The sequence below is a fragment of the Lutra lutra genome, chromosome 11 (assembly GCF_902655055.1).
Source record: "Lutra lutra chromosome 11, mLutLut1.2, whole genome shotgun sequence".
Taxonomy (NCBI): Eukaryota; Metazoa; Chordata; class Mammalia; order Carnivora; family Mustelidae; genus Lutra; species Lutra lutra.
This window is the reverse complement of record NC_062288.1, coordinates 35,292,867-35,316,116: the sequence shown is the minus strand read 5'-3', so window position 1 is coordinate 35,316,116 and position 23,250 is coordinate 35,292,867. Positions and strand designations below refer to the sequence as shown.

The 23,250-nt window shown below is 41.8% G+C and overlaps 1 protein-coding gene, 1 long non-coding RNA gene and 1 pseudogene across 3 annotated transcripts in view; 2 read left to right on the top strand and 1 right to left on the bottom strand.

Moving 5' to 3' along the window:
- The first annotated feature begins 2,088 nt into the window (after positions 1–2,088).
- On the top strand, positions 2,089–9,146 carry LOC125080594 (uncharacterized). Its single transcript, XR_007121418.1, has 4 exons — positions 2,089–2,110; positions 2,536–2,683; positions 8,885–8,950; positions 9,060–9,146. It is a non-coding gene; the product is annotated as an uncharacterized LOC125080594 (long non-coding RNA).
- The window catches only part of CDK14 (cyclin dependent kinase 14), a 592,901-nt gene continuing 576,314 nt past the window's right edge, over positions 6,664–23,250 (bottom strand). For both annotated transcript variants that reach the window (XM_047694483.1, XM_047694485.1), the window contains one exon: positions 6,664–9,708. The gene's annotated coding sequence lies outside the window, so the exon portion shown is untranslated. The remainder of the gene's footprint in view (positions 9,709–23,250) is intronic.
- LOC125080487 (60S ribosomal protein L23a-like) lies at positions 17,479–19,953 on the top strand (annotated as a pseudogene).

Below are 23,250 nucleotides of genomic sequence, written 5' to 3'. Positions count from 1 at the left end.
CATCCCAGATTCTCTCTGCATTGCAGGGAAGGTGGGAGACACACACATCCAAGTTCCATTTCCATCTGAGCAAACAGCTGCCAGTCTACTCTTCAGTATAGGACAAGGCTTTCCTCTAGGTTTTCCAAATGAACCTTCCACCCAACTGAGCCACTAATGATAGGACCTCAGTCAGCAGCCAATGACCTCTGGGCAAAGACAGCAACATTTTAGTCAAGATGCACCTTTTCCTCTGGGGCTTTGTGTGCTGGCCCACAAAATGTGATGAACAAAAATAGCATGATTCCGATAATAAACATGAATAAATTTGGTCACGAAATGACATGGATGAACAACAATGGGGATTCTTAAGTGACATTTCTAGAGTAGTACGTTTGGTTTTCAATCTTGGTAACAAATGAAAGCATGTGATCTCACCTGGATGTTAATGACCAACAGCAGAAAGAAAATATTACTTTCTTCAGCCTACCATGAATTCTCTGATATACTTGGCAGTCAATTGGCACAGAAACTGAAGGGTAACTTAGTGCCCTCCCCCAGGGTGTGGCTCTCTTCTGGAGTCAGTAAGACGAGCATATCAGAACCCAGGTTGGAACTCTGGTATTCATATGAGCGGTACATAGATTCAGTAATGCTCCCCCTACTACACGGAATATGGGAAAGAACTGGGAATTCCATTTCTTGTCTTGCTTTGTGAAGATGTAGGAAATAACTTGTTAATAGGCACCCCTCAAATTGAGTGTCTCTCAAATGATTTGCAATTTGAACAGAATCTTAAGGGGGAGAGGGTGGAAGGGAAATCCGAGACAGATGAACAGACTGGGTAGAAGGTTATGCACTTCAGCTTCCCTCCAGAGCGGTTCACTGTCATGGTTGACCAGCAGAAACCCTTGAGGAGACTTTAAAAGTACACACACCTAGACTGGCACCTCAGAGACTGGGGTTCAGTATGAATGTTTAGAAAGCTCCCCGGGGGGCCTGGGTGGCTCAGTGGGTTAAGCCTCTGCCTTTGGCTCAGGTCATGATCTCAGGGTCCTAGGATCAAGGCCCTAATAGGGCTCTCTGCTCGGCGGGGAGCCTGCTTCCCCCACCCTCTCTGCCTCTCTGCCTACTTGTGGTCTCTGTCTGTCAAATAAATAAATAAAATCTTAAAAAAAAAAGAAAGAAAGAAAGAAAGAAAGCTCCCTGGGGGATTTGGGCAGCCGGCCAGGTATAGGAACCCCTGCCTCTGTGAGCTCCTGAGGTCAACCAGAAATCTGCCCTCTTTGGTTTCCTTTTCTCCCACAGAATTGGGCAGGTCTTTGTTTAGAGTCACACAGAGTACATGTGCAATATGTTCATGTTGTTTGTAGCCTTCTAAATGCTTTCTTAGAAAGGTAAACTATATTCCATTCCACTCATGTTTAATCTGTATTATCCTTTAATAACTGATTTATTTTAAAAATTGTTAAATACTGGGCCCTGGTCACTCTCATCTCTCTCATCAGACGACAAAGAGATTGAAAAAGACTTGTTATTGTTACTATTTTCAAAGTGATGTAGGAACTTGGAAGAAGGAGGAATTGTTTTGAGGGGATGCTTTGGAAGAGACTTTTTGAAGAGGGACTTAAAAGTATTAATAGGAATTTGGCTGCTAGAAAAACAGGGAAAGTCATTCTAATCAGAAGGAACAGTATTTCCAAAGAACAGGGCCATGAGAAGGTCTGGAATATCCAGGGATCAGTGGCAAGTTCAGCATGGGGCAGGTAGAAGATGTGAGCCTGGAGAGGTGGAAGACGAGCCTGGAAGGAAAGGGGCCAAAAGGCAGTGGGCTGTCGGGAAACCAACTCTTAAAAAAGAAAAAAAGCAAAAAGGACCGGATTTGTACAGTTGACTCATTTTTGTGGTGTACATACTCCCATCTGATTTTAAGTTATCAGTGATTTAAGAATTGACTCACAAAATTCCTAAATATTTACCGTCAGTTTTTGTGAACTGGTACCAGCTGGTTCCAGTATATGACTGAGAGGAGGTCAGAGCCTTTAATTCTAAGAAATAGATGAAAACAATTTTTTTGCCTCTTGTCACAGTGTTCCTGCCTGAAATCAGCCATCTATGGCTTTGGAGTAGGGTGGGTCAATGAAATGCACAAGGGACCTGAAAACCCACCGGAACTAATTTTCAGGCTCTTATCACCCACCAGCACTGTCCTTAAGCCCAGGGATGAGGGGTCCATTTTCTGGTTCACATTTTAAAGGGTTTGGCTCTCTGGGCATAGCACCCACCCCTCTACACCAGAATGAGGAATTCATGGTGTCATGCCCAAAAGGAACCTACCTCCCCCACTTCTACTCCATATATTCCACATGTCTGGGACTCTGGAGTTCTCTTGGTGTATGGAATCTTCCTAAAGCACCTTCCCTGAAGATAGGCACCTGGTCCCCAAGGGTTGGCCAAGGAGGGACTGTGCCAAGGGTAGAGCAGAGTATGGATGTGGGGACTGGATGTTGATACCCATGCACGTGTAACCCTCACTCTGGACCCACACCCTTAGAGCTAAGAGTGGGAAGCGAAAAGCCACAGAGAGGCCTTGAACCCGGCTACCTACATGCTGACATGTTTTGGAGAAGAACTTGGAGAGAAGTCTAGCAGTTCTAAGTTCAACCCAAGACTTCTAGGTTATTATGAAGACGTATTTGTCCGGGTAAGAGAACAGAATATATTTGACATTTTGTTAGTTGGATTTATATTTTTAAATATTTAGATATAAGCTATGTGGGCCTCCATTTTGATTCTACCCTGGGCCCAGCAAATGTCAGGGGTGGTCTTGGAGGACCGGGGGGGGACCCCCTGGTAATGGGGGAGCCCATTACCAGGGCGATATTCTAAGCCAAGGCAAGCAAGCTACAGACCCCAGGCAAATTCTTGCCTGCTGTATGTTTTTATACAGGCTGTGAGCTAAAAGTGGGTTTTCCATTTACAAATAGTGTTTAAAAGTCAAAAGAAAGATATTTCATGATATGTGAACATTATATGCAATTCAAACTTCAGTGCCCACGAATTGTGTGACTGGCACACAGCCAAAGCCATTCATGTGTGTATCGTGCACGGCTGATTTCATGCCACAACAGCAGAGTGAGGAGTTGTGACAGAGACTGTATGGCCTGGGAAGCTGAATATATTTGCTCTCTGGCTCTTACATAAACAGTTTGCCTGCCCTACCCCTAGAGCAGCAGCAGACAGGAGGAAGGGAAGAGTCTAGTAGTTCTCGTGTGGGTCTGCTCTACAGAGCCACCTGTTGAACTCTCCAAACACACCAATGCCAGGGCCCCACTCTGAATATTTCAGGATGAACTGGTCTGGGGTTGGGTGTTTCTAAGACATCCCCATGATTCTAATGAGAGCCAGAGCTGTGAGCCACTGGGCTAAGTGAATGTAACGTGAGAACCGGAATTCCCCAAATGCAAGGCAAAGTAAAGTTATGGGACCTGTGCCTGCTTTCCCCAGGGATCTGAGTGGATTACAGCCTTTCCCTGAGGACACAAGGTCCCCACTTACCTGACTAGGCCGAAGGAGGAGCGAGGGGAAGGGATCATTGTTTCCCACTGTGGTATGATGTACAAAGCCAGCTTCATTTCGACTTCTCCACATCCTTGAACGGCTGGTTCAAACACGTGTCCCTGTGCGAGCCCAGCACTGTGTGCATCTGTCAGGCAGGCCCACCTTGGACGACGACGGTGGCACACACCTTCACTGGGACCCCTGCTGGGTCACTTCCCAGGACACATTCCAATAGGCAACCCTTACCCCATGTTTGCAGTGTGCCCTCCATAATTATTGGTGGTCTTACAGGGAAGGAGAAAAAAGACAACTCTATCAGAATCCCATTCTCCAGCAGCACAGCCAGCACCATTGGCAGAAGCTGGCTCCGGGGCTGCAAGGCTGCTCTGAGCTATTATTGTGCCTGGCTCTCTCTCAGCAGGACTCGTCGCAGACAATACAGTACACCGAGAGCATGGGGGATGAACAGTAAATACGAGGCCTTGGATTTTTTTTTAATCTTGTCAGTTTTCCCCTGATTTGTGTCCTTTATCCTAGCCCCCTCTGCTGTCTAAGCTTCTCAAAGCTAATGCCCATAACGCCACCACCCACTGGTAGCAGCAGGCTGCTGGGCCACTGTGGGGTTCTCATTGCGGAGACTGACAATGCCCGCCATTATCCGGCGACTGTACGTGTTAACCTAGTGGCACAGGGTTGCTCCGACACCTTCCCCTCTGCTTTCTCTTTACTCTGGGGGCCAACAGCAGCTCTAGGAGTGCCGCCCTCCCGACTCTCGCTGCTTGTCTCAGGCAGCACACAGCACATCCTCCGACCTGCGGCGCTGGAACAGCTCCGCTGAAAAAGAGGACGCTGGGCAATTATGGAGCTGAGAGGGGATTGCCATCCCGGCGGCTGCGTTTAAAAAGTTAAAAATACTCCTCAAAGCTAATTCTTGGGCCTCTTGTAGATACCAGTCCTCTTGCTCCTTCTTTCCTTCATTAAGAGCTCCGAGGATTCAATGGCACAGCGAGGCTCTAGAACAGGAGCGCACCGCCGAGGCTTGCGGAAGTGACCTCAACCGAGGGCGCATGCGCCCCCGCAGCTGAGGGAAGTAGGACGGTGTCCTGTGTGTTTCGCTGCCTTGAAACAACACCCAGACACCAGTTATTCTTTTGACACTTCTCTAATTGTCATCAGTTTCCAGGGTGATTTCTGGCTCCCATCGAACTGAGAGATTTGCGTATTATTTCATTATCTCTGCCTTGACTACCCCGAAGTCTGCCTTTGCACAATCTCCTGTCTCAGAATCCGCGGGTGCTGGCAGGACTGTGTGGAAATGCACGTGTCCTTGGCGGAGACGACTTCTGCTGCCGTAGGGGAAAACAGCAGGGGCAGCCGGGGAGTTGAAGACGTGGTGGCTCTCATGAGCTTTTCTGGAATGGGCTCTGCATCAGCGGAGAACACTTACATCTGGTTTTGTGAGAAGGGTAAGCTTGAGAAAGCTTACAGTCTCTGAAATTTGTAATGATGTTAAGCTTGTGAAGGGCTCACGAACTCAGTTGTGGGAGAGAAGCATGGGAAGGATAACCTGAGGCGGCTGCTGCTGGTGAGTGAGGGTCTTCCCGGGGGAAAGCCAGGGGTCCTGAGTCATCCTAACATGAGGCTTGAACTGCGTTTTTTTGCCTCCAAGGGTAAACACTATTTTAAAAAGACTTGCCTATTTATTTGAGAGAGAGCGTGAGAGAGCTCATGAGCAGGAAGAGAGGGGGCAGAAGACGGAGAGAATCTCAAGCAGACTGCCGGCTGAGGGCAGAGCCCAACACCAGGCTCCATCTCACAACCCTGAGATCATGACCTGACCCCGGATCAAGAGTTAGACACTCAACCAACTGAGCCATCCAGGTGCTCCTACAAGGGCAAGCATTTTAAAATCACCAAATAGTATATCTATAAATTGATAACTGTATCTGGCACGGACACTATTAGCAATTTATAGACATCATAGTTAGGGGGTGGGGCAGCGGTTTGTTTGCAGTTGTGAAGCTGACAGATCCGACCAGGAGGAGGAGATGACAGAATGTGACTGGTTTCCAGTGGTGGCGCTGTCAATTCGAGTGCAGGTGCCCACTAGGTGGTGTTTGGGGAAGTGTGCTCAGCTCACGGAAGGATGCTTCTGGCAGAATGTGGGCATGCTGAAGCTTTGATTTGTATTCATTGGAGGGTAACCCACTCACCTCCTCTTAGAATATGTACACGATAATTAAGAAACAGACAATAAAAGATAAACAGGATTGTCATTAAACAAAACCAGATTGGTTCAGATGCATGGAACATGTGGTGGACGTCATTAAGGAGCTGGTGGAATTGCGAAGATCCTGCAGCTCACAGATTTGTTCTATGTAGCCACTACCCCTTTACCCAAGTCTGACAAAGCATATCAAAAAAGGGAGGGCTTGGGGCGCCTGGCTGGCTCAGTAGAGCATGCAACTCTTGATCTTGGGGTGGTAGGTTCCAGCCCCATATTGGTATAGGGATTATTTAAAAAATAAAATCTTAAAAAAATTTAAAAAGGGAGGGTTTAACAGACTCCTGGAACATTCCAGCTAACTCACTCCTTCTCACATCCAAGGATTGTTTGCTTTCTTACTTCACTCTAAAACTGACTGTGCTAAGAGTTTTTAAGACAATGTTTCTGTGACACTGTATGGTGTTATTTGGCACCAAGAAGATGTAGCAAGAAAATGTACAGAGATTCTGCTATACTTTATTCCGTATCATGTTACAAGAAAACAACAGTGACAGCTGACAAACCATTACATCTTTCATAATACAGACAAATTACACTTGGGAACAAATATGCAACATGTATTATTCCATTCTCCTTACTATGTTTCATTTTGGAATATAATAGTTTTCTGAATGATGCTAATACATTTCTTAGGTACCGACCTTCTGCTATGAAGTACACATCTCAGTGTATCATACAAAAAAAAAAAAAGAAAAGAAAAGAAAAGAAAAAGAAAAGAAAAATTAAAAAAAAAAATCCACTCCCAACTAGAGAATGTAGATTTTTGTATGTGCCTCTAAAATATGCTGCTGTAGGAAGGGGAATGAAGATAGGAGATTGCTTATTTCACTTGAGACTTTTTGTTGTTGTTGTTTTTGGTATATGAGAAAATTGCAAGGCAGTAACATATGTGGTTTCCTCTGCCTACAAGCCAGTAAGAGAGATAGAAGTTATGTGCAATTATGCAGCATATTCCTATGTATAGGGGGCAGGGAATAATCTACCCCAATATGTACAGCCTAAACATCCTCTTATGTAACAAAGATTACAAAACCAGTAAGTACTATTCACAGATGAGTATCTTATATAGACACATAACCTAGGATATTAATTACACTGGCTGTCATGTACACACTGAGGAAAAGATACCAAGAGGTCTTGCTTTCTCTGCAAACCTGGAGGCTCCCCTGGAAACTTTTCTTGCTGCTCTTGGGAGGTAGAAATAGCTTCTCACCCTTTTATCAGTGGATGGACAGCCACCCCTGCCTTATGCCCTGTTTTGTTTTTCCTCTGAGCACTGCAAAAACATTTTTTTTATGTCTTACGTATCCTGCATCTTTAAGTCAACCAAACTGTTCCTTTAAGAAAATGGAAACAAAGTCCCAACTTTTCTTTCAGAATACTGTGTGTGCGCTCATGTTGCACTGATACCTTCACAATGCTAATGAATTCCTAATAGTCCAGCTGTATGAATTCAGGACAGTCCTTCATATAAAAATAATCTCACAAAACATTCCAGTGCTTTCTCAATAGAATAATAAATCTGCTAATGAACACATTCTGTAATGATTTTCATGGCTGCCCTCCGTGGGAGGGGGCGAGGAGAGAGGAGGTGGGGGGATGGATTGCCAATAGGAGAGGAAAGGGGAGAGAAATGAAGCAGACTTTGGATTTCTTGTGTGGAAGACAAGGATGGGGAGATACAGACCTCCAAAATGAGACCTTCTGAGACACGTCTGTGTAAAAAACAGATTTTCCTCCACACTGACCAGCTTAGGTTTCCTTTCTGAGAGAAGCTGCCTGTGATGGGCACATATCTCTGAATGATGCCACCATTCCTAATCGAAGTCTCTTAATATTAAATATTTTCAAATGTTCAACTTAGAAAGCTTATTAAATAGCAAGATTTAATCATCAGCTGCTCTTGGTTTAAACTTGGTTAATTACAAAAGTTATGCCTCTCCCCCAAATAAATAATTCAAAATCAATCACAGGCAAGGCTGTTCTTGATCACATGTAAAATTTTCTCTCCGTATGTACATTAAGGAATCGTAATTTAAGCACACCATAAAATACTGCTAAAGACTTCCAGTGGGTTGGAATGTCTGAGAGAAGAATGGGAAAGACTTCTAGGTAGCAAACAGTAAACATTCTAGCCTTGGGTAACTTTTGCTCTCTTTAAAATCAATTAGTAAATAATTCTTTGCTTTGCACCTAGAAGCTTTCAATGAATGCTACTTCTGAGTAGGATGGATTGTGACCTTGACATATTTATTCATGCCCCACTCCAGGGAAGGTACCCTTTTAATGCTTAGAAGTTCTGGGTTCAATTTCCTAGGAATACTGGCTTCGACTATAGAGAAGGTTTTTCCTCACGTGACTCTCAAGAGAATGCCTTTGTCAAACTGGCTCACAATTCCTAGTCTTGATCCTAAAAAGTGCAATGCATTTCAAGTTCTCAGTCTCTCTTTTCTGACCAACAGGAAAATGTAAAACAATGTACATGAAAAGTATTTCCATAGGAATTGGTGTTCTGAGGGGCCAGGTTTCATGCTTTAGATGAAGTTCCCTAACTACCCCGGTGGCCTCAGTATTATTTGGGGTTGTGTGGTGAGGGCGGCCCCACTGGGAGAAGGCCTGCATCTGGCAGCTCGCCCTCCCCATCAAAGCGTGTGCCCAGTCCACCTTTCTGTCGTTGTCACATACGCGCCTTCATCATTCAAGGCCCCTCATCTTCTTAATAAGGGAAGCTGGGCCTTTCTTTTTTCCTTACCATCTTGAAAGCAAGACTCCTGCACTGTTTCTCCAACCTGTGTTAAAACATTTTTTCCAGGAGACCGGTTAAAGTTAAGGTCCCCACTGATGTCTTCCAATCAGCTTGGAATGTTTTAAAAAGTGTAATTCCAAGGTGCTTTGGTGTAAATGAGCAGATTTTCAACTCTGGATAACTCTGTAATTTGCTTTTTTTGAATGTTACCTAGCCAAGATGGCTTTTGGGGCTCTAATGTCCAGCAGATACAATTCTTTTGCACCCAAGTTTTAAGCATTCTGTTCCTCATTCCTTTCTCCTCCACTTAGAAAACACTCCTGAAGCATAACAGAGTGGATGGAAAATATAAGATGTTCACAAGACCCAGAAAACAGGTAAAAAGTCACCTCAATTTCCAGAGGTTGAAAAGTAAGCAATTTATCCCTGTCTTTGTTCTTAACGCTTGATATTTGTTTCTTTACTTCCAACCTACTTGAAAACCAGTCATGCTACGTGGCTTGAAAATGCTAAGCAGATTCCAATATCCTATATACATGTGCAGTTATTTCCAAGGAAAAAAACCACATTTGCAAATGTCCTCAAAAGGTAAGCGACAGGTGGGGCCCCACAGCCAGGGACCAGGTTGTCAAGTCAGCCTGAGAACAGGGGTTTGCTTTAGCTAAAGATTTCCTTCCTAGTGGTTGCAAAATATGCACTGCTCTCAAAGAAAACACACATTGTTTTATGCCACTATGTGGCTTTCAAGTACAGACGTTACTGAAGAAGTGTGAACACCAAATGTGTTGTCTTAATGTATTTAAGACATGGCTGGTGAAAGCATAAAAACCTTTACAGAGACACTGCGCTGCAGAGGGAAATCAAACAAAATCAAACACAAAAGACTGAAAAGAATACATGCCATGTATCAGTAAGCAAAGCTTAGTCTTCACATAGTTCTTGGAAATCACAAGGTATCCAAATGCGTGCAAGGTTTTAAATAAATTGCAGAGAAAACAGGGTCTTGCCAGCTTCAATTTTCTTGTAAGTAAAATCCACCACAGAGGGGAAGGAAACTGATCCGTGATTCCCTTCGTATTATTGGCCACTTCATTAATGTGTTTTTTTTTCTTCCCAGAATGATGACAACTTAATCCTGGAAGGAGGAAAAGAGAAAATTGCTATATATTAAAAAAAAAAAAAAAAAGAAAGAAAGAAAGAAAGAAAAAGAACAAACTTACATCATTCATTTTTTTCTAAATTACACAAGACATCAAAATTGGTTAGGCTAAAAAGTGAGTCTTACCCGTTTTCTCTGCTACCACCCCGAGCACACAGAGTGGTCTCCTTCACCAAAAACAGTTCTCTTAACACGATAAACAAATGTTCTGACTCCATTTTTTTCCCCCTTAAAATAATTTAACTCCATGAACTTAAATGGTCTAACCTCTTCTTGGAGTATTTAGAGAAAAAGAAATTCAGCAAATTTCCTTCCCCAAATCATTAGTAGTGATACAGGTCTTAATTAAGTGCCTGTAGCATCATACAGATCATTAAAAGGACAGATCCTTGTGTTCATTTTTATAAAAGGACATGAAATAGAAAAATGGATCACATACATGCTTTTAAAAAAAGCCCAGCTGTATATAATTCCTTCGTTGCCTGTTATGAGACATAGTTTCAACAGAAGGAAAATTGGCCAGCAGGACCTGAATTGCCAGCCTCTTCCCACCATCCTGCATATGACTGTGCATTTCCAGGGGTGCCTGCTTAAACTTGGTAACTACTTCCATATGAGTGGTTCAAGAAGAAAGAAGGAGTGTTTACTCTCTTCCTCTCCACATTTCTTTTCGGTCCTTAAAAATTTTCATTGAGTCCCTCGATGGGAAAGGCATGTCTTGCCAGGAAGGAGGAAAAGAAAGACTCCCAGGATCAAGTCACACAGGCCAGAGACTCCAGCTCCACCAAATTCCAGAAACAAGTCCTCATTTCCATTTAAAGTTCAAGGTCACTGAGGCCTGGTTAGGCCTGCTTGTCGCCAGTCTATGGTGCAACACTGTCATCTTCCCGATCAGGGAAGGAACTTTGGCCTTTTATTGGACACAGCTGGTCATGAGGGCTGTGGTGGTAATAACTTTACTGCCCACGTGAGGCTACCTTGACAAGAAAGCAAAAAGTTCCAGCCCTTACTGTTAAGAATAGCATCCTCCCTACTCCCAACTCATATCCTCTGCTTAACAGGATAGTTTTTTGGAAGGTTAACCTTCCATCCTTTCTTTTTTATTGAGGTGAAATTCACAGAACCTAAAATTAACCAATGTACAGGATATGATTTAGTGGCATTTAGGATTTTCATAATGTTATCCAAACATCCCCTGTCTAGTTCCAGAACATTTTTGTTACCCCCAAAGGAGACCCTATATCCTTGAAGCAGTTACTCCCATTCTCCTCTTGCCACAGCCCCCTGGCAAACACGAATCTGCTTTCTGTCTCTATGTATTTACCTATTCTGGATATTTCATACAAACAGAATCATACAATATGTGACCTGTTGTGTCTGACTTCTTTCACTTAGCATAATGTTCCTCTATGTTGTAGCATGTATTGGTACTTCATCCCTTCTTAGGGCCAGTAATACTTTACTGTATGGACAAACCACGTTTTTTAATCCATTCATGAGTTGATGTATATCTGGACTGTTTTCACCTTTTTGCTATTGTGAATAGTGCTGCCATGAACATTTATGTGCAAGTATTTAAATACCTGTTTTCAATTCTTTTGGGTAAATATCTGGGAGTGGAATTGCTGGGTCACGTGGTAATTTTATGCTTAACTTTTGGAGAACTGGCAAACAATTTTCCACAGCGGCTACACCATTTTATATTACTACCAGTGATATATACAGGTTCTGGTTTCTTTGCAACACCCTTGACAATATTTGTTATTTTCTGGTTTTGATTTTTTTTTTTTTTTATTATAGACATCCTAGTGGGGTCGACTGGTATCTCATTGAGGTTTCGATTTGCATTTACCTAATGATTAGTTTGAGCACCTTTTCGTGTCCTTGTTGACCATTTGTGTTTCTTCTTTGGAGAAATATGTATTCTAAGTCCTTTTCCACTCTTAAATTTCGGTTGTTGGTCTTTTTGTTGCTGAGTTGTAGGACTTTTTGTATATTTTATTTTTACTTTTATTTATTTATTTATTTATTTTAAGATTTTATTTATTTATTTGACAGAGATCACAAGTAGGCAGAGAGGCAGGCAGAGAGAGAGGGAGGGAAGCAGGCTCCCCGCTGAGCAGAGAGCCCAATGTGGGGCTCAATCCCAAAACCCTGGGATCATGACCTGAGCTGAAGGCAGAGGCTTTAACCCACTGAACCATTTTTATATATTTTAGATATCAATCCCTTGATTTGCAAACATTTACTCCCATTTTGTGGACTGTCTTTTCACTCTGTTGATAATATTCTTTGATGCACAAAACTTTTTAATTAGGATGAAGTCCAATTTATCCATTTTTTTCTTTTGTTGCTTATGGTTTTGGTGTCATATCTAAAAATCCATGGTCAAATTTAAGGTTATGAAGATTTACATTTTCTTCTAAGAGTTTTATAGTTTTAGTCCTTACTTTTAGATCTCCAATCCATTTTGAGTTACTTTTTGTATGTGGTATGAGATAGAGGTAACATTCCATTCTTAAGAATTCTCTGTCCTCAGTGACTGAGATAAATGTAAACAAAAGCCCTTACCTTAAGTTTCTGGGAGAGATCTGGCAGGGAGGGAGAAGCCTGGGTGGGTGCATATCACAAACAGGCCCTTTGTTATCACTAAGTCCAAACACCTCAGATATTATCTCACGTACTTGCTGCTTGTGGCTCACTTGGCCAGCCCTTACTCCTGCCAGGCTGCCCAGATATGCCTTTTCCAAATCTCTTCCTAAACAAGTGACCACCCTAGCAAAAAATAACAAAAGGAGACCAACTGCCTTAGCCCCCATTCTTCCAGGGAAATGAAGTAAATCCATCTCGTGCTCTCCCTGTGGCTCCCATGGAATCATGCATTCTGACTTATGTACTGACATCTTTACTGAGGCCAGTGACATCAAAGACAGAGCACCTGTCCCCACAACAATTCAAACACACCTGTCCATAGGCATCTTCAGCTAGTCCCCAAGCCTGCTACCAAACTTGACATTTTGATTACGCAGATGAAAAAAACGCTCATTCTCTTCCACGTTGCTTAAACAGAGGTTGCTGCTCTTTCAGGAAACTTGCCCACCCTGGACCAATGGGAGAGCTGTGGGTTTTTCCTGACACCATCTTACCGAGGCGTAGAGTTCCTATCACCACACAGAAAGGACATATAGTTGACCCTTGAACAATGTAGGGACTGGGGCTCTGGCTCCTTGCACAGTTGAAAATCGCATAGAACTTCTGACTCTCCAAAAACTTAACTACTACCTGCCTACCATTGACTGGAAGATTTACTGGTAATATGAACAGCTGGTTAACACATATTTTAGATACGTATCATGTACTGTATTCCTACAATACAGTCAGCTAGAGCAAAGGAAGTGTTCTTAAGAAAATCGTAAGAGAAAATACATTTCTAGTACTGTTTTTTATGTATCAAAAAAAAAAATCAGCACGCAAGCATAGACGTGGCTCCATTGAACTGGTGTTGTTCAAGGGCCAACTGCAGTCACTGCTCTCCTCCATTCTACCACTCTAATCCCTCCATTCCACCTCTCCTCCATTCTACCACTCTAATCCCCAGAATGTACTCCTGCCCAGGATGACCTCCTGAACAAGTGACTTCAAATGTCCCTCCCATATGGGGACATTTCCTGTGAGGGAGCAAATAGGGAGGCAGGTGGCATCTTTATGTTCCTGAATAAACTTGGTTTTGTTGACTATTATGTCCCTATAGCGTAGCCAAGCTCCTGCTCAGATACTCAGGAAACCTCTGCTCAATGAATAGGAAGGGAGGAGGTGGAATCTGAAAATTCAGGAGTGGAGTATGTGTTTAGAACCAGGGTTCTCTCACAGCGCATTGACAGAGGGCGAACGCTGGGCCTGTGCTCTTGAGGTCTGTCAGTACTGTACAGTACTGACGATCCACAGATACACCATTAGCCAAGAAAGGCTGGTGGAATAACCACCTTCCTGTGTGCCAAGTTTTTTTCTTTTTTTTTTTTTAAACCATATGACATTCTATTTGAATGATGTAATTTTCAGGATACCTGATTTAACGTAATAATAAATGACGTTGTCACCATAATCCATTGGCATGTTACTATCCTGCTGGGTTGGTTTAAACATTTTTTTTAGCCATTGGTGGTGTCTGTCTTTGCCTCCGTCCTGATTCTTTAAATGGAATCTCTAGAAGAACAGTATGTCCCTAACCCAAGGCATAAGCAGAATTGGATAATAAAGGATAATGCATAATAATAGTAATTGGATAATAAATGGTGAACACAGTGATTACGGGTAAGTCCTTTATTTGGGTTTGGGCTCAGACATTTAATGGAAGGAGCCAGGAATAAAAAAGAAGGGAGGTGCCAATAAGAGGTATCCTCTTTCCTACCTATGTGAGAGGACTCTATAGCCCCAACTGTGCCAAGTACCCTGCCAGCAGCATGCATGCCAGCAGCAACCCTGTTCAGCAGCAGCATGACATGCCCCTTCTCCCTCCTTGGGCAGTCTCAGTATTCTTTCCATTTTCAAGGACTACATGTAAGGTAAGCCAGTTTACTGCTAGAAAAATTCTTTAAGATCTAAATGTAATCATATGTTCGATGTATGGGGAGGTGGGTAGAAGGAGTGAGGGTATATAATATTCCCAGGGAAGCAAAATATAATAGCAACGTATGTCCTTCCCTTACATTTAATTGATTATTAAAACAGACCACATATACAATACAAATGAACAGTGAGTGTGACCACAAGCTCAACTCAGTGCACATCAATTCATAGGTATATATATCATCCAATTAACGGATGCCATTTTTATCTTGCTTCCTGCTTTTACAATGTTCTTTCCCTAGAAATGAACGTTTTAGACAAGAAATTGGATTTTATTGATAAAATCCTTATTCAGAAATATCTACATAGAGCTTCTCGGCTATAAATATTAATTAATTGGATCGCTGGTACCCATAATGCAACTTTGTTCTGACCCATGTGCCCTCTGAACTAGATATTTTTTGGATTCAATTTTCTTAAAACCAACTGTCAGCGTCATGTGATGGAGGAGATGAAAAATGAAAATGAGCAGTCCCGCTGTGCAGGTGGGTGACCTATGGGAGAGAGTCTGCCTGGTAGGATTTTTACACGAACCATCAGACACAGACCAATTGATTAGATCATCTCATACCCGCCACCAACTAGGCTCAAGAGACTAATTAGAGAGAGTACTGCCTGCGCAGGCACCCCATTGACACCTAATTTGCTCAGCCAAAGCCTTTGGGGAAAATGTATTATCTCTGCAGCTGCACTTCATGCATTTCTGATTTGAGGCATAAGCAAGGAGTGCTTCATCACTCTTTTGAGCAAACTGAATGTAGGAGCCCTTAAGTGCTAAATGCAAGCAAACAGACCCAAATTAAAAACGGGCCAGGCTTGTTCTAATTCCCTCTGTGCTCCCCATTAAGTCTCTGTGTGTACATACACACACACCCCCCTACGTACACACACGCAGTTTGCAGGCTGGCGGGACCATACAGCTGAGGACCCCAGCTTAGGGTGCTACCAATGCGATCAGACGGCCTTTCTTTCACTAGCCTATTTACCCACTCAGAGGCTTTGTGTTTGTTTTATTGTTTTATTTTATTTTTTCCCCTGCTGCACTGCCCCTCTTCGAAGTAGTCTTTTTTTTTTTTTTTTCTTTCCTACAGAAAGACTCTGGCCCATTTTCTTCCCCTCTAAGCCTCACTGGAGAGAAGTGATTATTTTGGTTCCAAATTAAAACAACTGTAGGTTTTCCTTTCATCGCCTAAATTGTGAACAGGATATTCACCAGGATGCATGTGAGGCTGTAGGGTAATCCGTTCATTTCTGTTTGAGAGACTCTTTGTTAAATGATGCCTAACAGAGAGGAAAGAATTATTAAAATCTGACAGAGAGAAAGCTGCCTCACAATAGTGAAGACAGTATAGAATTATAAAATATGAAGTTATCTTTGAGAAAAGCAATGGATAGCATTTGACCAAGTTTAGCTTTTATCTGTTATTCTGTAAGATAAAACCAGTTCCAATCTTCTTTTCAAATGTAGACTCCAAACCACTGGTAAATAAGGAGTCACTTACAGATAGATATGTAATTAAGGACATGCTTTAAAAAGGGGGGAATAAAAATTAAACATTCAGACAATATGGAAAAATTAGGTTATCTTTGTGCCAAATCTAGTGGCTGTGGGGAATGAATTTCCATCATGCTAAAATAAAAGGAAAAAACAAAACAGGACCTGGGATGGTGGTGTTCTAGAATGGACTTACTGATTTTATGCCTTTCTAGTCACATGCTAGATGAATTATTTTACCCACATGTTCTGATAAACTATAATTCTGCTTTGTAATTTTCACATTTATCTTATTCTTGAGAATTCAGTGAAGATATTTTTGGATCATTTTAGCTGTCTACTTTTAAACCAGCACTCAAAATTGGCCTAAACTGGTAAAGTCAAAGGATTCCAGTGGCCATCAAAGTGAGTAGCTTTTTGAAGGTATATGGAAAGTGGCTTGAGACGTTTGAGAACAGTTAGAAAATCAGGGCCTTAACTAACATATATAACTGTCTATAGAATTTGTTCTGATATTGTGGAAAACAAAGTACAGAATGCTTCCCCTCCCCAAGCACCATATTGATAAGCTTTCACATGTAAAATATCCAGGAAAAAAAAATCTACTAAAGAGGCTGTGCCACTTTGAGTTCAATACTGCTTAAAATACTAAGAAAAGCAACAAAATTAATCTTTTGTATTTAATTCATCTTCAGCAGCATTCACTACTTATAGAAAATTAACTCCAGAAATAAGGTTACTAAACCCTAAAGCAACTAAGCAAGTACAGATCTCTCAGAAGTAAAAATATGTATAAATACAAGTATATACATATATGGCGCATATACTCATTTGTATATATAGAACATACATACTCAAATTTCATATTGTAGATTTTATATAAATGTCACATTCAACATGGTAAGTTTTAATCTTTATACTGATCTAAAAAAAGTCTGGTGACAGCTTAATTTCATTTTTTTTAAAGTGAGTTATGTTATGATTTGGCTAGAAATATCGGTTTTCTTTTAGAACATCTGAAATCAGTGTTTTCCAGTTACTCTGAGGTTGCACTGAAGCTTCTTGAAGGAAGTAGAAAATTAGCCAAACCTACTTCTCTAACTTATTTCTCACTTATGATAATCATGTTTCTTCCTCACCACCCCCCCCAGCCCCCAGAAGGGAACATATCTTTGAGACCAGCAAGAGAATATTAATTAAAATGAATGCAGGAATAGACAGGCTTTGTTTTAAGCTTAACAGAAGGTCCATCATTCAAAATAGCTCAAATCCTTTAAGTTGAAAGCCGTTTGGTAACATCCATATGGATGCACAATGCACTAATTGCAGTGACTTTGCACATTTTAAGCTTCATGCCAAAGTGGAGATTTTAATTAAAAATTTTCAAGCAAGGCTGTAAGTCTAACATTTCAAAACAAAACATTTCTCACACAAGGAAAACGGACTTAACATATCATTTCAATAATCATCATTATCAGTGAACATTTACCGAAATCCTCATTAAATACTGGGCATTGTGTGATGTATAATTAGTGGTAATTGAAAAGAACGCTGTATTTTCATGGTGTGACTGTTTATTAAATCGGCCTTATGTAAAAGACTAGTCATATTTTAGATCCATGGGGATGGCGATTCTGGGAGTATATTCCATCTTGGTGAAGGCCAAGAGAAGTGCAGACAGACAAGGAAAGTACTGATGTAGGTCTTAAAAGAACATCCAAGACACAGGCCATCTTTTACATACACACACACACACACACACACACACACAAAATATGTCTATAAATCATATATATATATATAATCATATATGCACACACACACAAATACATACACTGTGAGGTTTGAAATAGCTCGTTGAAATAGTTTCAATGACAAAGTTAAGAAGAGCAAAACCTTTACCAAATGAGACTTATTTTTTTTCAAAGATTTCATATTGGAAGATTTACTTGCTCAGCAAACCTTTATAACTGACTGGCTGCTAAGTGGGATAAGTTAATTAAACAGAATTCTGACTCTTTAACCTTCCTTATATATTATAGTCCTACTAAACTATATTTAGATAAACCAAATACAAAGCTATGTAACCTAGCAGTGTGTGAATTTTTTACAACTTAAAATGAACACACACAAATATCATAAAACCACTTCTAAGTATTTAGCAGTCAGAGAAACACGAGGGTTGATGTCTGACTTTAATTAAAAGATCTGAGAGGACATCTGAGACTTCATTTTGGGTGGATTTTTTTTTCAAATTAAAACTTGTCTAGTATTATTGTCCAAAGTGTTGAAGCAGAAGTTTCCATGCTAAGGGTTTTGAATTCAACATAATATCATCACCCCTACAATGTCATTCTGTCTTACGAACCATTATATTACAGAAATCTGCAAAGCTGCAACACAAATTTCTGGGGTTGAAATTAGATTACAAATGGTTGGTACATAAAGAATGGTGTCAGCATAAACCAGAAGTCATATTAGTTCATGAGAGAGACTTAAATCTATTGTGGACGTTCTGAGCCACCAAGTCATGGCAGCCGTATGCAAGAGACATAGTCAGTTGAAGAGGTGTATAGTACTGTACATGCTGTCTGTTTGCCTACATGCTTCCTCTTGCCTTGGTTTGGCCATATGCTCTGTCTTGGAATTAACTGTTTCTTATACAGTTCTCCTAGATCTTGGCACATTTGCTCTGTCACCCAAAATTCTACATCTTCAACCCTTTCATCAATCTTCTTTCACTTGTAAGAGATGCTAGTATTTTTATTAGTGTTTTTATTGCTTTCGATGAGTGCTCTGTGCTCTAGACTGAATGTTGTATGCCCCCCAAATTCCTATATTGAAACCTAATCCCCAGTGGGATGGTAGTTCCAGGTGGACTCCTGGGGGGTGATTAGATCACCAGGGTGGAACTCACATGAATGGGATTAGTGCCCTTACTAAAGAGACCCTAGGGAGCTCTCTCACCCTTCACCATGTGAGGACACAGAAAGAAGAGAAAGAGGGTCTTCATCAGACATGAATCTACTGGTGCCTTGCTCTTGGGCTTCCGGCCTCCAGAACTGTGAGAAATAAATTTCTGTTGTTTGTAAAGCCACCATTCTATGGCATTCTGTTATAGTGGCCTGAACAGACAGAAACATTATGGTTACTAAGTTGATTACATTTTGAGCTGTCTGCCTCTTACTCTATTTTTCCCCATAAGCCATATAATTTTTACAGGGGTATTCTGCTGAATGCAGGCAGGAAAATGGAAATCTTAGTCTAGCACTAACATCTATTCTGATACCATCACAGAACAACACATTCACTACCATAGCACATTTCTTCCCCCAGGAAGGTCCCACAAGGCCATATTGGGGGATGCAGATGCTGCACAGCCAGCTCACCTCCCACCAACTCCTTCCCATAGCTGCCCCACCAGGTGAACACTGCCAAGGAACAACTTCCAGACCAAGATCAAGGATCCTAAGTGCTGAATCATGGAAAGTATCTACATATTGAGTCACTGGATACGCATCTCCACAAAATTACAATAAAATATTTTGATACTGGCTATACTGCTATAACAAATTACTGTATCTTTAAAAAAAAAAAAAAGATTTCATTTTGCCTTTCACAAAGATGGTGCTGAAAGCTTAGAAGGAAGCCCCAGCCCCTCCTAAACCCGAAGCCAAAGCAAAGGCTTCGAAGGCCAAGAAAGCGGTGCTGAAAGGCATCCACAGTCACACAAAAAAGATCTGCAGGTCACTGTCACTACTTTCCAACAACCCAAGACTCTGCATCTCTAAAGGCAGCCCAAATACCCTCGAAAAAGCACTCCCAGGAGAAACAATCTTCATCACTATGCCATCATCAAGTTCCCACTGATACTGAGTCAGCCATGAAGAAAACAGAAGACAACAACACACTTGTGTTCATTGTGGAGGTCAAGGCCAACAAGCACCAGAGCAAACAGGCTGTGAAGCAGCTCTATGACATTGATGTGGCCAAGGTCAACACCTTGATCAGGCCTGATGGAGAGAAGAAGGCATATGTTCTGCTGGCCCCTGACTATGATGCTTTGGATGTTGCCAACAAAATTGGGATCATCTGAACTGAGTCCAGCTGGCTAAATCTAATATAAATTTTTTTGCCATTAAAAAAAAGAAAAAAAAAAAGATCTCATTTTTAAATAATCTCTGCCCCAGCATGGGGCTTGAACTCACAACCCTAAGATCAAGAGTTGCATGTTCCACTGACTGAGCCAGCCAGGTGCCCCACAAGTTAGTATATCTAATAGCCAAGATGAGTTCTGAGAGGCAGATCTACAGAATATGTGCCGTGAGGAGTAAATACTAGCATTTTGTGCTCAGGTAGCATTTTCTCTCATTCGAAGTATATTTCCATTTATTTGCTCATTAAATGCAAGTGCCTAAAAAAAGAACATGATGGTAAGAAAATAATAGATTTTATAAAATGGAGTGTTTTTGTTTTGTTTTGTTTAAAGTTCTACTCCTTGAGCCACTGGTTCAATGCCTGTGGCATTTTTGACAGCAGGAGGTGTCTGTCTGCTCAGGCTTAAGTGCCCACAGCACTCACTAGAGGAACCACCACCTTTCTAGGAACTAGGGGGACCAGCTGTCCCGGTTTGCCAGGCCTGAAGGAGGTTTCCAGGATGGAGGAATCTCAGTTTTAAAGCTGGGAAAAATCAGAAGGAGTTGGTCACCCTCACAGAGACAACAGGGTTGACAAGCTGTTCCTCCCAACTTTATTATATAAACAGAGCCAGCGTGCCTGGCACTTCATTTTACTACATGAACAAAGACATGCTGATGCTCTGGTCTCAAAACGCGTGTCACAAAGTGTTGCAAACGCTAACCCCTGAGAGTGGCAAAAGATTTGTTGAGAAGTGGGTGGGATATGAGACTGCCCTCTGCCCAGCCGCCAAGGGATTTTTGACCTCTCCTCGACTCTGCATTTTAGACCTTCCTCTGTAACTTTTTTTTTTTTTTTTAAATCAAAGCTCTGGTCAATCCCATTCTGCTTTAATGAGGTTGTTGAATTCAAGACCATCAGCTTATTCTTCACCACAATTCTCAGTTGCACTTTCAATAAATCCTACCTATTTAAATTCATACATGCCTGTGCTGGCCCTCACAGAGGAGGTGGCTAGGGCTGCCACTCTCACAGGACGAGAAGTGCGAATGTGGCCTGACTCCCCACAGTATACCCCTCTCCAGCCCTCATATCAATCACCACGCACCAGAAAGATGCCTCAGGTACTCATTAAATAGTTTGTTCACTTGAGTTTTTATATTTGCCTATGCATTTAAAAGGAAAAGGAAAATGTGCACTAACTCCTAGCTTTCCTGCTCTGCTGTCCTTTCTAACTCAAACATGATTGTATTTGATTAGCACACGACCTCAGACAGACTTTCAAATTGCAGCATTTGGAGATCTGAAATATTGTCAAATCTTTTAAAGAGCCACTGTGATAAATTAGAAAACATCATCACTACACTCCTGTCTTGAATCACTGTGGTCACACGTCGTGGACTGGGAGGTTTGGCTCATTAAAAATGTGAAGGCTGTAATGTCTGATGAATAAGACACTCACATCAACACAATTGGTTTCCTCCTGGCATAAAACAATTAAAATGCCAACAGCTCAGGGGTTTAGCGGCAGAGCAAAGAACAGCGCCTGCAGGCCTGGGGTCAAGCTCTCCCTTCCACTGGCAACAGAGCCCAAGAATGCAGTGACATTAGCCAGTGCACACCAGGCTCGTGAGATGAAGGGATGCCGCATGCTTTTTTAGTGTCCACTTGGGGCTGACTGAGACAAAAGCACCAATAGAGTTAAGGAAGTTGAGCCCTTATTGTGGGAGGCGAGGTAATACCTTTTTGCCTTGCCCCCAAACCAGAATCCCACATACAATGTGGTTAAGTCAGGAATGTGACATCTTCTCTTCCACACCTGTGAGCCAGAGCACATCCCAGAAAGATCTTATTTCCTCTTCACACAAATGCTAGAGAACAAAGTCATGCCTTGTCTGGGTTATGCTGTTTGTTTTCCAGTCTGCTGGCATTAAAATTGTACCCTAAGCACCTATCACGTCTCATGATGCTCTGTTAAGTCCTTTCAAAAGTTCTGACTTTGAACACTGGGGCCATTTGGAAGGAAAGAAAAACAAAAAAACAAAAACCAGATAGCTTCATGTTATCATGAGGAAAAACCACTCAAATTCCATTTTAAACATAATAAATAGAATGTACATTGTATGAAGTATACAAAAGTGGGGGAAAAAACAAACCCAGCCTCATCAGCTTCAATAAGCTGTTTTGGTTTTGTTCCTTTTGCCATTCTTCAATGGGGTGAGGGGGGAGGCTCCATAGGAGATGTCATGAACAATGAGCTGGGGCCTGAGATGCTAATACAGAAAAGCTCTTTTGTTTTCTAATTACTGACCTCCCAGAGTTTTTGTGACAAGAGTTTATACAAGCAATTACATAGCACCAGAGTTCTCATAATCAATTATTGAGGACCCTGGTCCAAGCAGGATGTAAAACTGCTCATGCTTGGATTAACACAGTAAAGTTAAACCCTGTCTCTCTCAGTACTTTATTTTTTAAAAAAGATTTATTTATTTTAGAGAAAGAGAGAGAGAGAGAGAGAGAGAAAGAGAGCATGAGAGCACATGGGGAAGGGGCCGAGGTGTGGGGGGGGAGAGAATGTGTGTTGTGTGTGTCAGTCTGGCTCCGAGCCTAACATAGGGCTCAATCTCACGACCCTGAGATCATGACCTGAGCTGAAACCAAGAGGCAGATGCTTAATGGACTGTGCCACCCAGGTGCCCCACTCAGTAATTTGTTATCAGCAAAAATTCTTTTTTTAAAAATTTTATTTATTTATTTGATACAGAGTAGTAGAGTAGGCAGAGAGGCAGGCAGAGAGAGAGAGGGGGAGGAAGCAGGCTCCCCGCTGAGCAGAGAGCCTGATGTGGGGCTCGATCCCAGGACCCTGAGATCATGACCTGAGTTGAAAGCGGAGCCACTTAACTCACTGAGCCACCCAGGCATCCCAAAGGAAAAATTCTAATGGGTTGATTTTAGGCACAAGGTAAAGGGCAATTATTAGGAATCAATGAAATGAAGCAAAGACATAATTTAGAGAGACTAGAAAACAATTCACGGCAATGAGAGTTTTCTGTTAAAAAGTATGTAATCATGATCACTGGAGGGCTATTTTTCTAAGCACTACATATGTCACAGTAATTCCTCTTTTTTTTTTTTTTTTTTGTCCTTTGTGAGAGAGGCAGGGGAGGGTTAGAGAGAGAATCTTAAGCAAGCTCCATGACCAGCATGGAGCCCTCACAACCCTGAGATCATGACCTGAGCCAAAATCAAGAGTCAGATGC